This window comes from Capra hircus, chromosome 5 (assembly GCF_001704415.2).
Source record: "Capra hircus breed San Clemente chromosome 5, ASM170441v1, whole genome shotgun sequence".
In the NCBI taxonomy this organism is placed as follows: Eukaryota; Metazoa; Chordata; class Mammalia; order Artiodactyla; family Bovidae; genus Capra; species Capra hircus.
In genome coordinates, this window is record NC_030812.1 from 36525493 (window position 1) to 36544589 (window position 19097).

At 35.9% G+C, this 19097-nt stretch overlaps 1 protein-coding gene across 1 annotated transcript in view; it reads left to right on the top strand.

Annotated features, from left to right (window-relative positions):
• The window catches only part of ADAMTS20 (ADAM metallopeptidase with thrombospondin type 1 motif 20), a 201577-nt gene that overhangs the window by 115676 nt on the left and 66804 nt on the right, over positions 1–19097 (top strand). The gene's annotated exons all lie outside the window — the stretch shown is intronic.

The following is a 19097-nucleotide window of genomic DNA, read 5'->3' on the forward strand; positions in this document are numbered from 1 at the left end:
AATGTAAACCTGTTTCAATTCATGCTATTTGAAGAATAGGTCAAGTTCTAATTCAGACTAAATTCATCTTTTTAGTCACTATGACTGATACAAAACAGCAGAGCATTTTAACTTTATGGGAAGATCTTAAATTGCTGCATTAGAATTAGAGAGCCATAACTTTTGGGTAACTAACAAAAAGCATTTTGCTATGGAAAGCATTCACATATGTACTTAAAATGTTCACTGATCATCTGCTATATCCTAGAGACTATACTGTCATGATAACATAAAGACATATTTGTTACCCTATGGAGTTTACAATCTAATTGGAGAGATTTGACGTCCTGTAAGAAGTCACTATAGATTTTTTTGTTGTTGTTATTAGTTGTTTTTGGTTGGAAATTCACTTTCTCTGTACTATATCTGTTACGTTTTCTTTTGTTTTACTGGTTTAATTATAAGCCTAGTCATTAATAAGACTTAATCCATAGATTGCCTTCTTGGAATTTGCCTCAATTGGGACAGCAGACATAAAGGTTTTATTTTCCCTATTCATTCATGAATTCATTCGTTCACAAAGCATTCAACATTTACTCATGGCTTCTGCTTTGTGCTATATATTGAAGTTCCTAAAATTAAGTGATTTGAATTAGATCTTCTATATCAGGGATCAGCAAATTATCCAACCTGGCCCATTGTCTGTTTTTATAAACAACTTTTATTGGAACACAGGCATGCACATTTCTTATGTATTATCTACGGCTGCTTTTGAGACTTGCTTAGACTCAATAGAGACTTTCTTTGACTCAATAGAGACTTTCTTTTACAATAGAGACTGACCCTCAAAGCCTGAGATACTTACTATTTGGTCTTTCTGGGGAAAGTTTGTTGATTCCTGTTCTATTTAATAAACATCATGAAACTTTAAAAATTTGACATACCTAAATTTATAGCATATTGGAATTGCAAATACGCATTTGAAGTCAGTTTTAGATTTTTTGATCCTTTGTTTAATATTTTCAAATATTTTAAGGTTTATCAGTCTTTTCTACATATTCACTATAGTATTTATATAATTTTGCTCCAGCTTTATTGAGATATGTAGTCATACTGTATAAGTTTAAAGTGTACAACCTCACAAAATTTTGATTGTGTTGGATTGCATCAAATGCTATGTTCCAATAATTTGTATCATGATATTTTTTGGTATGTCATAAGTAAAAAACCTGAATGTTCACTAAAGCCCCTTTGCAGAGATAACTTTGTCAACCTCACAAAAACAAGTGACCAAGAAAACAATAATTTCAAATTACAAAATAGTAAAACAGAAGTATATAATTCTTCATTGTTTATTACATGTCTGTCCCACAAAGGAGTTCATTGATTAATTCAGTCTTTGCACTATTAAAGAACTGTAAATTTTTTGATAAATTGAAGATAATTTTAAAATTACAATAATTTTATTTATTAACTTTTAATAAAGTAAATATATATCATTAAAGTTTCTGGATTTCTTATTATATGAAGAATTTTAATCCTTAAATTAACCTTTTATATTAAAAGGGTTTAATTGATCTGAAGTTTTATTGTTAAAACCAGTTATAACCTTTTAATGTACCTCTTTCAGTGTTGCTACGTATTAGCCAGATTTCAGAATACCTCTTATTAACATGTCAGGTTAATATTCTTTAATGCATAACTTTAATTTCAGAAGATCCTATTTACTAAGTTACAAAAGTAAGACAATGTGTGTATATGTATATAAGTATACATATATAAATGACATGAAATCTTAAACACTTTTCATTTTAAAGTAAAATTAAAATACCAAGTGCTAAATAATTAAAATGTAGCTAGGAATGAAGTTGTAAATATACATTTAAATTTTCTCCATGTTGGAAACTGTGTTGTAATAATCTATAAGCATGATTAAAGAAAGAAAATAATCTTAACATATCTGTTAATGACTGCATTTTTGTGACTAGTCAATGTGAAATGATTGTATTTTAACCCTTGCTTATTAATGATGTGTTGTTGGCCTTGTGCTTTTCTTAATTCACATGTATATTGTATTTTTATTCCTTGAACCAATATCTAAAATGTTATAAGTCACTGAACCGATTCTGTATTGTAAAGAATGCCTCTTTTCTTTGGAGGGTTTTTTAAATAACAAATTGGTAATTTTTCTTATTAAACATTTAATTATTGAATAGTATATGTTTTCATAATTTTACTGAGTATGTATATAAGCTACTGTTATTTTTATATAATCCTATTAGAAACTAACATTGGTTTTTAAAAATGAGATTTATTGTTTAGCTATAAATTTTTAAATACTAGGAATTTTAATATTCATATATTCTAAATATTGAATAAAAATTTATGATGTAAACAAACTTACTTAGTAAATTAATAGATGTACTCATGCCCAGGATAGTCTTTAAAAGGTGAGTAAAATTTTTATTTTTCTTTGATAAAGTGAGGGGCACTACATGTAACATAGACTATTTTAGCAAATGCTCTTTAAATAAATTTATATTAATTTCTCTATATTTCCCCATAGGCCTCATTTAAGTGATTTATTTTCCTAGAATGTTTTCATTCTGTACATAAAATCAGTTCGTATTTGGTAAGACAATGATGTGCATTCCATTATTTTCTGGAGTTAATGATGATCCAACAGAAGTAAAGAGAATAATTTTTTCATTTAAGATTGTTTTTTCTTCTAAAATTGAGAAAATGTTTTTTAAAAAGATGAAAGCTTGGTACTTGAACCCTCTTGATCCTAGTGCTTTTCCCAAAGCATTTTTTTTATAAAATAGTACCCTCCTGTAGCATTGTGTTAAAACGTATATATGTATACGTGTGTGTGTGTGTGTGTATGACTAAACTCCTATTAAGATACAATGGAATGTGACAAAAACACTTTCAGAAATGAGCATGGGGTAGCTGCACACACCTAGTAAATTTGCAGTTTGTCAATTTAACAGTTTTGTGTAACAAAAGAACATTGAGGGTCTGAGCAGAGGGGCTGGGCTCCCACTCAAGGTGGAATGCACTTGGAAAGAAACTTGTTACTGTGTCTATTGCTCCTAAGTCCAGCAGCAGCCAGGGGAACAAGGTAATGTGTGGGGAGATGGTTTCAAGAAGCTGTCAGTTCTTTGTAAAGTGGAATGTTCAGTAAAACTATAGTAATTGGTTATTTTCTTAAATTTGGGAAAGACACACTTAAGTATAGCAAAGGGCTAGAAATCTACTTCATTACCAATTTATCATGGAAATCTACTGAAATGATGTTTCTATTTGTTATATTGCTATACCTTTCTATGGTACATTCAGTGACTCCCCCAAATTCTAAGCATTCCCTACATGTCGTAGGCATTGTGTTAGTCACTAGAAGTAAATCGGGCACAATCTCTGTGTATAAGGAATTTGCAGTTTGGTGGTGAATGTACTAAATAAACAGATTATCAGAAGCAGAATGAGATTCCTGTCTCTTTTCAGTAACAACCTTCTGACTTATAATAGTGAAGACTCATAATATTAGGGGCTTAATAGACTATAATTATTCAAGAATTTGTAATGAGGATTGTACTTAACAACTTAATTATTATTCCAACAATTCCTTCGAGAAAGCCTAAACTAGTATGGTATATTCCATTACAACCTGGCAAGAGATGAGCGGTGTTGAAGTCTCTGTGCTAGAAGAATACTTTAGTATTTGTGTAATTGCAGCATCTTTTTCTTTTTTTGTGTATGCACAGATTTCATGAATCACCAAAAGGGAGGATGTGGACTGATTTATAGTTTACCCTAGCTGTGATGCTTTGAAAACAGTTTTAGAGGCACAAATGGGCCTTGCAGGTTTGACATGTGCAATCTAGGCAAAACTGAAGGAGACAATCTAATGATGAGAATGTGAAAAAGACATTTGCATGTGTGTTTGATTGAGTGAAGTTAGAATGTAATTTGAAATAACTAAAAAGTTAACTTTATCATTACATTTATAGTTAACTAAAAGTTTATATAGTTTGTAGTTAACTATAGTTTGTAGGTAACTAAAGAATATCATTAACTGGTGATATATGTATTTTTCTTTATCTTAAAAAATAGACAATCATGTTTCTGTTATAATTCTATTTTTCCAGGCATAGTGCTTCAGAATATTTAAGAATCTCTGGAAAGAGATTTTTAAATGTTTTAGAAGAACGTAGTCTCAGTATTCTACAATATCTGTGTGCTATATAAAACTATATATAAGATATATAGACATTATTAATATTAGCATATTTATTAGATACTCTGATTTTTTGTTATAATTTTGTATCAACATTTGATAGTTTGAGAATAAGATTTAGTGCCTATATAATTAACAACAAAGTCAAACATTAACACAATTAATTTCTAATTTTTTAATTATAAGTATATTTCTCAGTAAAATAGTTTGATCATATACCCTTATATAGTATTATATAATCTATACATTATAAGCATAAACTAACATATAAATGTAATTTATAGAAGATACAAATAAGAATTTAAGAGGATAAGATGAATATTTAATATGTTTTTAATTTTATGGATAACAAAATTTTTCTCTATTTTTTCAATAGTGAGCTATTGTTATAGTCATCTCATTTCTAAAAAGTGGTAGAATGTTTCATTATTTTCATTAATTTGAAATCTTTGTTCAGCACAGTTAGAGTGGTTCAAAAGTCTGGTTTATTCTACTATGTGATTTCAATAGCTTCCATAGCTGAAAAAATTACTTTGCAAAAGTGCATATCTCCATGTAGCATTACCACTGAATGTTCCTGTTATAAAGTAGTGATTCAATTTAAATCCAATATTCTAATTATTGAAAAAATTTATTGAAATTTGACAAATTTCCATTTTCCATTCTGTCATTCACTTCTTGAAAAGTATTATACTAAAAGGAGTTATATCTTTGTATTTTAACAAATAGTGTTAAAACTCAGTGAAACTTTGAAAGATTTGGAAACAATTTAAAGATATTAGAAAATTTTGCTCCAAAGTTTTAAATACAATGGAGAATTTTTATAGTTGGTATACTTATGGTAACAAATCCCATAACACTAGAAATACTTCCAGGCGTTTCAAAGAAGGATTTGAAAGAAGCAGTTATTATTATTATTGTTGTTGTTGTTTTTGATGCACCAGGCTTTAGTTGTGGCATGCAAACTCTTAGTTGAGGCATGTGGGCACTAGTTCCCTGACCAAGGATTGAAGCCAGATCTCTGCACTGGGAGTTCAGAGTCTTAACCACCAGACCACCGGAGAAGTCCCCCAAAGCAGTGTTTTCTCATCCAGTGCTAAATGTCTCCTTTGCCTTAAAGAGAGATTATGAGTCTATTTTTTTTAAGTGCCAGGTATCACATTTTTATCATTATCATAGAAAAAATTCAGCAAATTTTGAACAAGCCTCTTTTTGTAATAGAGTTAGTAATTACTTCATCTTCATGAGACCATTTGGTACTTTGAATACAGTATGTAAAACTCTGGAGACGGGCATGGCAACCCACTCCAGCATTCTTGCCTGGAGAATCCCATGGACAGAGAAGCCTGACAGGCGACAGTCCACAGAGACGCAGAGACTACACATGGCTGCACATAGTCACATACACTATGGCTACAGTCCATAGAGTTGGCATGACTGAAGTGATTTAGCACACTGGGCCGAAAGCAGAAAAAAGAGCAGCAGCAGTGTGTATGACACTCATCTCATTAGAGTGTTACAAATGTATAAATGTGTAACCATAATCGTTCATCTTTCTCAATGGGTGTGTGTGACATGTGAGTACACTGAAGGTGAGTTGCAACTGATGATCTCCCTGCCAGGGTACCTGATGTATTATATGCTTGACATATCAGCCTGACATATAACTCCGTATAGTAAAGCTTATTTTCTTCGGTAAAACACATGTGAACAGAAATTATTAAAAATGTTTTGGATACTCCATTGAATTACCTTGTCTCTGAGATACACTTAAAACTTAAAGGTTCAGTAACATCTCTAAAATCTCATACGCTACACAGTAAAGACTGGAATTATGTAATTTGTTTTCATAGACACTATCATCTGCTTCCTGGTTGTACTTCCCCACCCCATCATATTATTTTCATATGTTTGTGATAGTTCAATGAAGTATTACAAAGTTTTTGGTTCAGTTCAGTTCAGTTCAGTCACTCAGTCATGTCCGACTCTTTGCTACCCCATGAATCGCAGCATGCCAGGCCTCCATGTCCATCACCAACTCCCGGAGTTCACTCAGACTCACGGCCATCGAGTCCGTGATGCCATCCAGCCATCTCATCCTCGGTCGTCCCCTTCTTCTCCTGCCCCCAATCCCTCCCAGCATCAAAGTCTTTCCCAATGAGTCAACTCTTTGCATGAGGTGGCCAAAGTACTGGAGTTTCAGCTTTAGATCATTCCTTCCAAAGAAATCCCAGGGCTGATCTCCATCAAAATGGACTGGTTGGATCTCCTTGCAGTCCAAGGGACTCTCAAGAGTCTTCTCCAACACCACATTTCAAATGCATCAATTCTTCGGCTCTCAGCCTTCTTCACAGTCAAACTCTCACATCCATACATGACCACAGGAAAAACCATAGCCTTGACTAGACGAACCTTAGTCGGCAAAGTAATGTCTCTGCTTTTGAATATGCTGTCTAGTTTGGTCATAACTTTTCTTCCAAGGAGTAAGCGTCTTTTAATTTCATGGCTGCAGTCACCATCTGCAGTGATTTTGGAGCCCCCCAAAATAAAGTCTGACACTGTTTCCACTGTTTCCCCATCCCATCTATTTCCCATGAAGTGATGGGACCAGATGCCATGATCTTTGTTTTCTGAATGTTGAGCTTTAAGCCAACTTTTTCACTCTCCTTTCACTTTCATCAAGAGGCTTTTTAGTTTCTCTTCACTTTCTGTCATAAGGGTGGTGTCATATGCATATCTGAGGTGATTGATATTTCTCCTGGCAATCTTGATTCCAGCTTGTGTTTCTTCCATTCCAGCGTTTCTCATGATGTACTCTGCATATAAGGTAAATAAGCAGGGTGACAATAGACAGCCTTAACATACTCCTTTTCCTATTTGGAACCAGTCTGTTGTTGCATGTCCAGTTCTAATTGTTGCTTCCTGACCTGCATACAGGTTTCTCAAGAGGCAGGTCAGGTGGTCTGGTATTCTCATCTCTTGAAGAGTTTTCCACAGTTTATTGTGGTCCACACAGTCAAAGGCTTTGGCATAGTCAATAAAGCAGAAATAGATGTTCTTCTGGAGCTCTCTTGCTTTTTCGATAATCCAGCGGATGTTGGCAATTTGATCTCTGGTTCCTCTGCCTTTTCTAAAACAAGCTTGAACATCAGGAAGTTCATGGTTCACATATTGCTGAAGCCTGGCTTGGAGAATTTTGAGCATTACTCTACTGGCGTGTGAGATGAGTGCAATTGTGCAGTAGTTTGACCACTCTTTGGCATTGCCTTTCTTAGGGATTGGAATGAAAACTGACCTTTTCCAGTCCTGTGGCCACTGCTGAGTTTTCCAAATTTGCTGGCATATTGAGTATTGCGCTTTCACAGCATCATCTTTCAGGATTTGAAATAGCTCCACTGGAATGCCATTACCTCCACTAGCTTTGTTCGCAGTGATGCTTCCTAAGGCCCACTTGACTTCACATTCCAGGATGTCTGGCTCTAGATGAGTGATCACACCATCGTGATTATCTGGGTCATGAAGATCTTTTTTTGTACAGTTCTTCCGTGTATTCTTGCCACCTCTTCTTAATATCTTCTGCTTCTGTTAGGTCCAGACCATTTCTGTCCTTTATCGAGCCCATCTTTGCATGAAGTGTTCCCTTGGTATCTCTAATTTTCTTGAAGAAATATCTAGTCATTCCTATTCTGTTGTTTTCCTCTATTTCTTTGTATTGATCGCTGAAGAAGGCTTTCTTATCTCTTCTTGCTCTTCTTTGGAACTCTGCATTCAGATGCTTATATCTTTCCTTTTCTCCTTTGCTTTTCACTTCTCTTCTTTTCTCAGCTATTTGTAAGGCCTCCCCAGACAGCTATTTTGCTTTTTTGCATTTCTTTTCCATGGGGATGGTCTTGATCCCTGTCTCCTGTACAATGTCGTGAACCTCATTCCATAGTTCATTAGACACTCTATCTATCAGATCTAGGCCCTTAAATCTATTTCTCACTTCCACTGTATAATCATAAGGGATTTGATTTAGGTCATACCTGAATGGTCTAGAGGTTTTCCCTACTTTCTTCAATTTGAGTCTGAATTTGGTTATAAGGAGTTCATGATCTGAGCCACAGTCAGCTCCTGGTCTTGTTTTTGTTGACTGTATAGAGCTTCTCCATCTTTGGCTGCAAAGAATATAATCAATCTGTTTTCATTGTTGACCATTTGGTAATGTCCATGTGTAGAGTCTTCTCTTGTGTTGTTTGGAAGAAGGTTTTTGCTATGACCAGTGCATTTTCTTGGCAAAACTCTTAGCCTTTGCCCTGCTTCATTCCACAATCCAAGGCCAAATTTGCCTGTTACTCCTTGTGTTTCTTGACCTCCTACTTTTGCATTCCAGTCCCCTTTAATGAAAAGGACATCTTTTTTGAGTGTTAGTTCTAAAAGATCTTGTAGATCTTCATAGAACCATTCAACTTCAGCTTCTTCAGTGTTACTGGTTGGGCCATAGACTTGGATTACGGTGATATTGAATGATTTGCCTTGGAAACGAGCCGAGATCATTCTGTCGTTTTTGAGATTGCATCCAAGTAGTGCATTTCAGACTCTTTTGTTGACCATGATGGCTACTCCATTTCTTCTGAGGGATTCCTGCCCGCAGTAGTAGATATAATGGTCATCTGAGTTAAATTCACCCATTCCAGTCTATTTTAGTTCGCTGGTTCCTAGAATGTCAACATTCACTCTTGCCGTCTCTTGTTTGACGACTTCCAATTTGCCTTAATTCATGGACCTGACATTCCAGGTTCCTATGCAATATTGCTCTTTACAGCATTGGACCTTGCTTCTATCACCAGTCACATCCACAGCTGGGTATTGTTTTTGCTTTGGCTCCATCCCTTCCTTCTTTCTGGAGTTATTTCTCCACTGATCTCCAGTAGCGTGTTGGATACCTACTGACCTGGGGAGTTCATCTTTCAGTATCCTATCATTTTGCCTTTTCATACTGTTCATGGGATTCTCAAGGCAAGAATACTGAAGTTTGCCATTCCCTTCTCCAGTGGACCACATTCTGTCAGACCTGTCCACTATGACCCACCTGTCTTGCGTTGCCCTGCAGGCATGGCTTAGTTTCATTGAGTTAGACAAGGCGGTGGTCCTAGTGTGATTAGATTGAGTAGTTTTCTGTGAGTATGGTTTCAGTGTGTCTGCCCTCTGATGCCCTCTTGCAACACCTACCATTTTACTTGGGTTTCTCTTACCTTGGGTGTGGGGTATCTCTTCACGGCTGCTCCAGCAAAGCACAGCCACTGCTCCTTACATTAGTTACATTAGTTTCATGTAAGAGAATATAATCTTTACCTCACCAAGAGAAATATAATTTTTCATTTACCAAAAAAGCTTTGCAGCAATACTATTATTCTTAAGCCTCCTGAATCTTTAAATATCAAGTCTTTCCTACATCTTGAGATTAAGAATTGTGGTAGCATGCCTAGGTTTTGGTTAAAATGGCTATTGTTTAGCGGAGTAACCTTTGAAAAGTTACTTAACATTTCTAAGATTTTGTTTCTTAGAGTATAAAATAGTTCCTATCTAAAGAGGACATTTTTTAGTATTAAAAGGAACAATAGGTTAAGTGGTTGACATAGAGCTCATTACTTAAAGATTCCATTATTTTGATTTGTATTATCACTGATCTACTAAGAAGTACTGGATATTTATATAGCAGTTAGAATGTGTTAGTGATAGTTATGCAGCACTAGATGTGGAGGGTAAAAATACAAATGTATCAAGAGATAGAAGGTAGTACATATTACAGGTTAAGTACATATTACTGGTTAAGAAAAGACTTCTGCTGCTAAGTCGCTTCAGTCATGTCCTACTCTGTGCAACCCCATAGAGGGCAGCCCACCAGGCTCCCCCATCCCTGGGATTCTCCAGACAGGAACATTGGTGGAGTGGGTTGTCATTTCCTTCTCCAATGCATGAAAGTGAAAAGTGAAAGTGAAGTCACTCAGTCGTGTTTGACTCTTAGCGACCCCATGGACTGCAGCCCACCAGGCTCCTCCATCCATGGGATTTTCCAGGCAAGAGTACTGGAGTGGGGTGCCATTGCCTTCTCCGAAGAAAAGACTAAAACAACACAAATTATACATTTAATTATGACTATCATAAATTTGAGACAAATGTTTGTTTTAATGTGTGATTTATCAATAGCAGGAAATATAACTTTAACCTAGTTCCAGTTCAGTTCAGGACAGTTGCTCAGTCGTGTTGGACTCTTTGCGACCCCACAGACTGCAGCATGCTCCCTGTCCAACACAAACTCCCGGAGTTTACTCAAGCTCATATCCATTGACTGGTGATGCCACCCAACCACCTCATCCTCTGTTGTCCCCTTCTCCTGCCTTCAATCTTTCCCAGCATTAGGGTCTTTTCCAATGAGTCAGTTCTTCCATCAGGTGGCCAAAGTATTGGAGTTCCAGCTTCAACATCAGTCCTTCCAATGAATATTCAGGACTGATTTCCTTTAGGATGGACTGGTTGGATCTCCTTGCAGTACAAGGGACTATCAAGAGTCTTCTTCACACCACATTTCAAAAGCATCCATTCTTCGGCGCTCAGCTCTCTTTATAGTCCAACTCTCACATGCATACGTGACTACTGGAAAAGCCATAGCCTTGACTAGACAGACCTTTGTTGGCAAAGTAATGTCTCTGCTTTTTAATATGCTGTCTAGGTTGGTCATAACTTTCCTTCCAAGGAGTAAGCGTCTTAATTTCATGGTTGCAATCACCATCTGCAGTGATTTTGGAGCCCCCAAAAATAAAGTCTGACACTGTTTCCACTGTTTCCCTATTTCCCATGAAGTGATGGGACCAGATGCCATGATCTTCATTTTCTGAATGTTGAGCTTTAAGCCAACTTTTTCACTCTCCTCTTTCACTTTCATCAAGAGGCTCTTGAGTTCCTCTTCACTTTCTGTCATAATAGTGTCATCTGCATATCTGGCGTTATTGATATTTCTCCTGGCAATCTTGATTCCAGCTTGTGCTTCATCCAGCCCAGCGTTTCTCATGATGTACTCTGCATAGAAGTTAAATAAGCAGGGTGACAATATACAGCCTTGACGTACTCTTTTCTCTATTTGGAAGCAGTGTGTTGTGCCATGTCCAGTTCTAACTGTTGCTTCTTGACCTGCATACAGATTTCTCAAGAGACAGGTCAGGTGGCCTGGTATTCCCATCTCTTTAAGAATTTTCCACATTTTGTTGTGATCCACACAGTCAAAGACTTTGGCATAGTCAGTAAACCAGAAATAGATGTTTTTCTGGAACTCTCTTGCTTTTTTGATAATCCAACGGATATTGGCAATTTGATCTCTGGTTCCTCTGCCTTTTCTAAAACAAGCTTGAACATCTGGAAGTTCACGGTTCACATACTGCTGAAGCCTGTCTTGGAGAATTTTTTTTTAATTTATTTATTTTAATTGGAGGTTAATTACTTTACAGGCTTGGAGAATTTTGAGCATCACTTTGCTAGCATGTGAGATGAGTGCAATTGTGAAGTATTTTGAGCTTTCTTTGGCATTGCCTTTCTTAGGGATTGGAATGAAAACTGACCTTTTGCAGGTCAGTTTTGAACCTAGTTCCAAAATCTAGATAAAAACATAATTGAAAATACTGTGACAAGTAATCAGATTTCTGGGGAACATAAATTTGGTCCAGTTATTAAAATTGCCAGAAAAAGGCTCATCTGCAGTAGAACCATTTTTGTTTATAGGCTGTAATTTTTTTCAGGGTATAAACATATTTGGGCCTCCCTGGTGGCTCAGTGGTGAACCATCCACCTGCAATCTAGGAGACACAAGGTTGAGAAGATTCCCCTGGAGACGGAAATGGCAATCCACTCTGGTATCCTTGCTTAGAAAATCCCATGAACAGAGGAGCCAGGTGGGCCACAGTCCTAAGGGTCTCAAAAGAGTTCAATACAACTTAGCAACTAAAGAACAACAATATAAACATTCACAAAAGTGTCTTTCTTATGGTAGATTTTACCTATCATAAACAAACTGACAGGTAGAACCAAAAAGCATTTTCTGTGATTAAAGATTATTCACTATGTTTGGGATATCATTAAATATAGTGTGAGAATTAAAATGTGCCAATTATACTGTATAAATGGCTATGTGTGCTCTTTGAGAATATAGTCTACAGGAAAATGAAAGAATAAAAGGAAATTTTTACTGCCACACTAATAAAAAAATGTTTCCATGTTCTACCACCGAAGTTTGCACCCTTCCATCTGAGGGAAACATTTTTACCGTTTATTCTTAGGCCTTTGGAGCATTTTCACATCTTGGAATAGGGAAGCTAACAAGGCTTGGCTCCTCCCACATCAGTGTCCAAGCTCAAAAGAACAGTAGGAGTTCATATGGGCTCCTGTTTCCAAGTTAGAATTTTGCTGCAAGATCTTAATTTTAGATGCAACCAGAAGATTGCATTCTTCTCGTCTCTGCTGACCCTCAGGGTACCCCATAGAATCAGAACAACAACATCAAAAATCTTGAGGAAAGAGATCTAAATTAGATGAAGCTTTCCTTTCTGTATAATTTTTGTAGAACTAAAGTTCATCCAACTCTACTTCATTCAGGTAACATAAACTGCATATTTAAATAATCTTTGTGTATATTTGCTCATATATTTTTTCTATATACCATTTATTCAGTAAACATTTATAGATATGGTTTCTGACCTTGTTAAGTTTAGAATTCTCATTTATCTTTATTTCAGCACCTTTAACATGTGTGCATACTTTGATAGAAAATCTAGTTATTTTTGTTGATGCATAATTTGAACATGAAAATAATCCTAATATCTGAATTTCTGTTGTGCTAAGAAGGATATGGTATTTATTTAGATATATTAAATAGGCCATTTAAGATTATGGTTTATACTAAGAGCTCTGGAGATTTTTTTTTGTATTTTATGAAATTAAATATTTTCTTCAATTTAAGGAACTGCCTGCAATGTGGAAGACCTGGGTTCAATCCCTGGATTGGGAAGATTCCCCTGGAGAAGGGAAAGGCTACCCACTCCAGTATTCTGGCCTGGAGAATTCCATGGACTGTATAGCCCATGGGGTCGCAAAGAGTCAGACACGATTGAGTGACTTTCACTTTGACTTTCAAGTTTTTTATGACTGTGTCACTATCAAACTATGAGGATTTCTTTATAGTTACTTTTAAAGTCAACATATGGAGAAAACTTTTAAATAAAACTAACTTCCTTATCTGATGGGAACATGTTTCCATATAAAGTGCTTAGGAAATTTCTAGAGGAGTTATTAAAAAGTTATTAAAGTTGGAATGTTTTTCGTTTACATCTGTTGTAATAAAAAGCAGATTATTTTTAAAAATTATTTTATCAGAAATTAAAATTTAAAAGTCTGGGGAATAACTTCAGGATTTCATTCAATACCTATGTCATAGTAAATGAGGCAATATCAAAATATAAAATTGATTTGAAGTTCTTAAGAATTAAAGGATGGCATATTCTCTAACCAAAGGATGTCCTATGATTCACATGTGCAGAAATTTTCATTTTCTCATTTTAGTAAATAATACAATTTTAAAAATAAACCCCTAAATACATGTATCTAAAGAGTTAGATTATTGTGATATTTGAAATATTTAAAAAAATACTGTTTTCTTACAATTTTTGGTATTATATCTTTAAAATTGGGAAAGACTTGCAATTTCCTCTTTCATATCCTACTATACAAAGCTTACATTATTAAGTTTCTCATCTGAATTATACACAGTTTATATATTGATGAACATTTCTAAAGGTTGGAGACTATGCATAACATAACCCACTTCTTTCTAGGAAAGTTATGTGATTTCTGTTCTGTATTTTGAGCTGAAATTGATATATATGAAATATTCACCTGTAACTCATTCTGCACCCTGAAGTAGGAATACATCAAATTCCTCTTCCACAGGGCAAATATTTGAAGGCAGCTATTTTTCTGTTTTCCTCATTAAATATATCTATTTTGTTCAGCTCTTCAATCATCACAATCACCTTATCATTACTCTCATAAAATCTGACATCTAGAATTTCATTCATTGGCAAAAATGGTCTAACTGTTAAGAATATAGCTAGAAAGAATATTGCCACCTTTGATATGAACACTGTGCCCAATATAATCAGTATTGCATCAAAATTCAGTTCCTAGTTGTCACCTAGTCTTTTTTTATGCTAGTCTTACATCAATATAAGCCTAATATATATAGTATATGATAGAGTTATGAATCATTTTATTTATCCATAGCAGTAGATATTTTTAAGCAAAAATATAGAATGTCTATTTTTTTGTAATATTTTGGATTCATATATCTTTTTAAATTCTTATATCTGAATTTTATTTTTTAAATTTTTTTCCAGTGAAAGGATTCATTTTATTTATTTTAAAAATTTTATGATTGGAGTATAATTGCTTTACAATGTTGTATAAGTTTCTGCTGTACAGCAATGTGAATCAGCTATAAGTATACATATATCCCCTCCCTCTTGAGCCTCCTCCACCCCATGCCATTCCTCTAGATCATCACAGAGCACTGAGCTGAGTTCCTTATGTTATACAGAAACTTTCCATTATCTTTCTATATTACCATGGTAGTGTAAATCTGTCAATGTTACTCTCCCAATTTATCCGTCTCCTTCTCCCTTTGTATCCACATTTCCGTTCTGCACATCTGCATCTCTGTTCCTATCGTGCAAATAGGTTAATCTGTCCTGCTTGTCTCGACTCCACATGTATGCGTTAATATATGAGACTTGTTTTTCTCTTTCTGACATACTTCATTCTGTGTGACAGACTCTAGATCCATCCACATCACTACCAATGATCCCAATTTATTTCTTTTTATAGCTGAGTAATATTCCATTGTATATATGTACCACAACTTCTTTATCCATTCATCTATTGATGAGCATTTAGGTTGCTTCCATGTCCTGGCTTTTGTAAATAGTGCTGCAAGGAACTTTGGGGTACATGTGTCTCTTTCAGTTACGGTTTTCTCAGATTATGAACCCAGTAGTGCAATTAATGGGTCATATAGTAGTACTATTTGTAGTTTTTTAAGGAACATCTATACTGTTCTCCGGAGAAGGCAATGGCACCCCACTCCAGTACTCTTGCCTGGAAAATCCCATAGACGGAGGAGCCTGGTGGGCTGCAATCCATGAGGTCACTGAGTCAGACACGACTGAGCGACTTCACTTTCACTTTTCACTTTCATGCATTGGAGAAGGAAATGGCAACCCACTCCAGTGTTCTTGCCTGGAGAATCCCAGGGACGGGGGAGCCTGGTAGGAGGCTGTCTGTGGGGTCGCACAGAGTCGGATACGACTGAAGTGACTTAGCAGCAGCAGCAGCATACTGTTCTCCATGGTGGCTGTGCCAATTTACATTCCCAACAGTAGTGTAGGAGAGTTCTCTACTCCATACCCTCTCCAGCATTTACGGTTTGTAGATCTTTTGGTGATGGCCATTCTGACTGGGTGAGGTGACACTACTTTGTAATTTTGATTTACATTTTTCTAAGAAGGAGTTATGCTGAACATCTTTTCATGTTGGCCATCTGTATGTCTTCTTTGGAGAAATGTCTGTTTAGGTCTTCCACCTATTTTTTGCTTGGGTGGTTTGTTTTTTTGATATTGAGTTGCATGAACTGCTTGTACATTTTGGAGATTAATCCTTTGTCAGTTAAATAAATCCTTCTAATTTTATGTCAAAAGTAAATTGGGAAGCATGCTTTTCATGTTTTCATAAAGTAATGAATAGTGTTCTCTGTGCAGACTCAGTAGTTATGGCCTGGGGGTTTAGTTGCTCCATGGCACATGTATCTTAGTTCCCTGACCAGGGATCAAACCCATGTCCCCTGCATTGTAAAGCAGATTCTTAACCATTGGACCACCAGGGAAGTACCCCAAATGAATTTTGATTCAGTCAATAGTTATTCTTATGTCACTGTGAAGTCAAGTAATGTACTTTGAAGCACTGCTCCTTTCTTGAATAACTCTTTGATTTTCCTGGAGTTAATAATTGCATCCTTAAAAAATTTGCTTAGTTTCTTTTAACATTCCAATTATTATTTTTTCTCTTAAGCTTGAACAGTTATATAAAAGCTCTATGAATTTTTCCCCTAAATGCTCAGATAGTTTCTCTTTCCTAAACTCTTCCCAGAGCTACCCACCCCCAAACCATGATCTTCTCCCTCTGATCTGGTTAGGAGGAACTTAACCTTGCTGATCATTCTCTAATCCTGTGAGGTCTTTTCACTCAGTTTCTATTTTGATGACTTTTTCTTGGATCTCATTTACTTTCTTTTATTTACTCTTCTATACGAAAGCACTTTTCCCTGTATCTTCTTGAAAGATGAAAAATGGGAGATTAATTTTTCCTTTTGTGAAAATCTGTCTTTAGTCAGTCCTCATAATTCCTTGATAACTTGGCCAGTTATAGACTTCTAGCAGAAAAATAATTTCCCTCAGAATTTTAAGGCGTTATCTTATTCTTTAGCCTTTTGAGAAATCTGGTGATTCTGAATCCTTGTTGTAAGTGCCTTTGACTCTGTGCATATACCACTGAAACTTTGGTATCCTTGTCTTTGTTGTTCTGATATTGTGTGAAGTGGCTTAGTGTGTGTGTGTTTAAAACGCAATTACTGGAGTGGGTTGCCATTTCTTTCTCTGGGGATCTTCCCCACCCAGGGATTGAACCCAGGTCTCCCGCATTGCAGGTGTGTTCTTTATCATCTGAGCCACCAGGGAAATCCATATGCATTCTATAGGCCTTTTCATTAAGGAGATTTGTGCTGAGAAAATCAATTTTATTATTTCTTTGGTAATATCTATGTAACTATTTCCTTTGTTTTTCTTTTTTTCAACTTTTTCTCACTGAATATTAGAGTTTTTGAATTGATCCTCTGGTTCTTTTGTTTTTATTATCTTATGTTGTATCTCTATCATTTGGTTTTACTTAATGGGAAACTTTGTCAATGTCTAAGCCATCTCTTGAATTATTAATATCATTATATATTTAATTCAAAGTCTCTTCTTGCCTTCCCATTATTTGGGGTCATACTAGTCTATTCTTTTGTCCATATAACGTCTAGTCTACCTCTCGTTAATAACTGTTTTTTGAGGGGAGAGTCTCTCTTAATTGTCTCTGTATCCTTTGGACCCTTTCTTTTTAGGATAAGAATGGAAGTGGTTTTCTGCTTTTCCTAAGGAAGTTTTTTGCAGCTCATTCTTACTTAAGAGTTAGGCAATAGAGAACTGATATAAAAGTGCATATGGATAGATTTTAGTGGCTGGTGATTTTCCCTGTAAGTCACCGTTTTAGATCTTTTCTCTTGGAGTCTCCGTTTCTCAAAGAAGGACCCTGGAATGCCTTGCCTGTGAGCAAGAGTACTATGCCCCGAGAGACCGAGGGTCAGAATTCAATGTGCAGAATTCCCTGTTCGTCCTCCAGCATCCTCAGCTCTGTGGCTCCCACGTTTAACTTCTCTGTAGCATAAACCCCTAATCTACCCTCATAGCTCAGTTTGTACAGAATCCACCTGCAATGTAGGAGACCCCAGTTTGAATCATGGGTCAGAAGATCTGCTGGTGAAGGGAAAGGCTACCCATTCCAATACTCTTGGGCTTCCCTTGTGGCTCAGCCGATAAAGAATCTGCCTGCCATGCAGGAGACCTGGTTCGATCCCTGAGTTGGAAAGATCCCCTGGAGCAGCGAAACGTTACCCACGCCAGTGTTTTGGCCTGGAGAATACCATGGACTGTATAGTCCATGGGGTTGCAGAGTCAGACAGGATTGAGCGATTTTTCACTCACTGCCTGAGGAGGAGTGGAGGAGTTGTAGCTTTCCTTGTTGCGTCCAGGTGGTGAGCCTCTCACTGGTCCTGCTGGTACAAGGTTGTCTTGCTTCACATTGGTCTTCTTTCCTTTCTTGCATCTTCCAAATCTATTTTATTTACTTCGATATTGTGGGTTGTAAAAGAAAATCGATCAGGGAGGGGAAATGAATACATATAGTCGCTCCACCATTTTTAACTGAAATTGATTATGGATTTTGACCATATATCTATTCACCTTCTATTCTATTTTCTTTTCTTTCTCTCGACTCTGAAATAACTTGAGGTATGTCTGATGTGTTTTTTAGTATCTTGGTAGACAGAATTTTTTTTGCAGGCAAAACAAGACAGGATCTTACTGAAATTCACTTAAAGTGGTTATCCTCCTTCTCTCAGCTATGAATGATTTGTAAATGTAAGAGCATTGAACAATGCACCTGTTCCATTCAAGTGTTTAATAGAGAAACCTACACCGTAGATTGTATTTTCATGACCTATTTTATATTTCCTGAGGATCTGGGAAGGAAGAAAAAAGACAGGGGAAAAGAGGTTTAATAAGACTTTAGAGTATTGTGTCAAGCACTGTTTTAGATTCATTCATCCATTATCACCTTTAATCTCACAACCACCCTGAGGTGTAGGTGTTGTTATTGCCGCTTTATGATGAGACAACTGAGGACCAGCAAGGTTAAGCATCTAACCCAAGGCTGTTCAACAGCTGACAGTTGAGGTTCAAGTGTAGGTCTGTGATTCTAATCTATATGTCTTTTTTATTATTCTATTTTCCACACCACAGTAGTAAAAACTATAGAACCCAACCTTAAATTTTAACATAGATAATTTACTTTTATCTGATTAAGGTAATTTAAAAATTAGCTTAAAATCACTCAGAATTAATCCCTATAACACTCTCTCACAAGTTTTATTGCATATGACAAATAGACATAAATAGGTGCTATGGATATTGTTCCTTTAATTTCA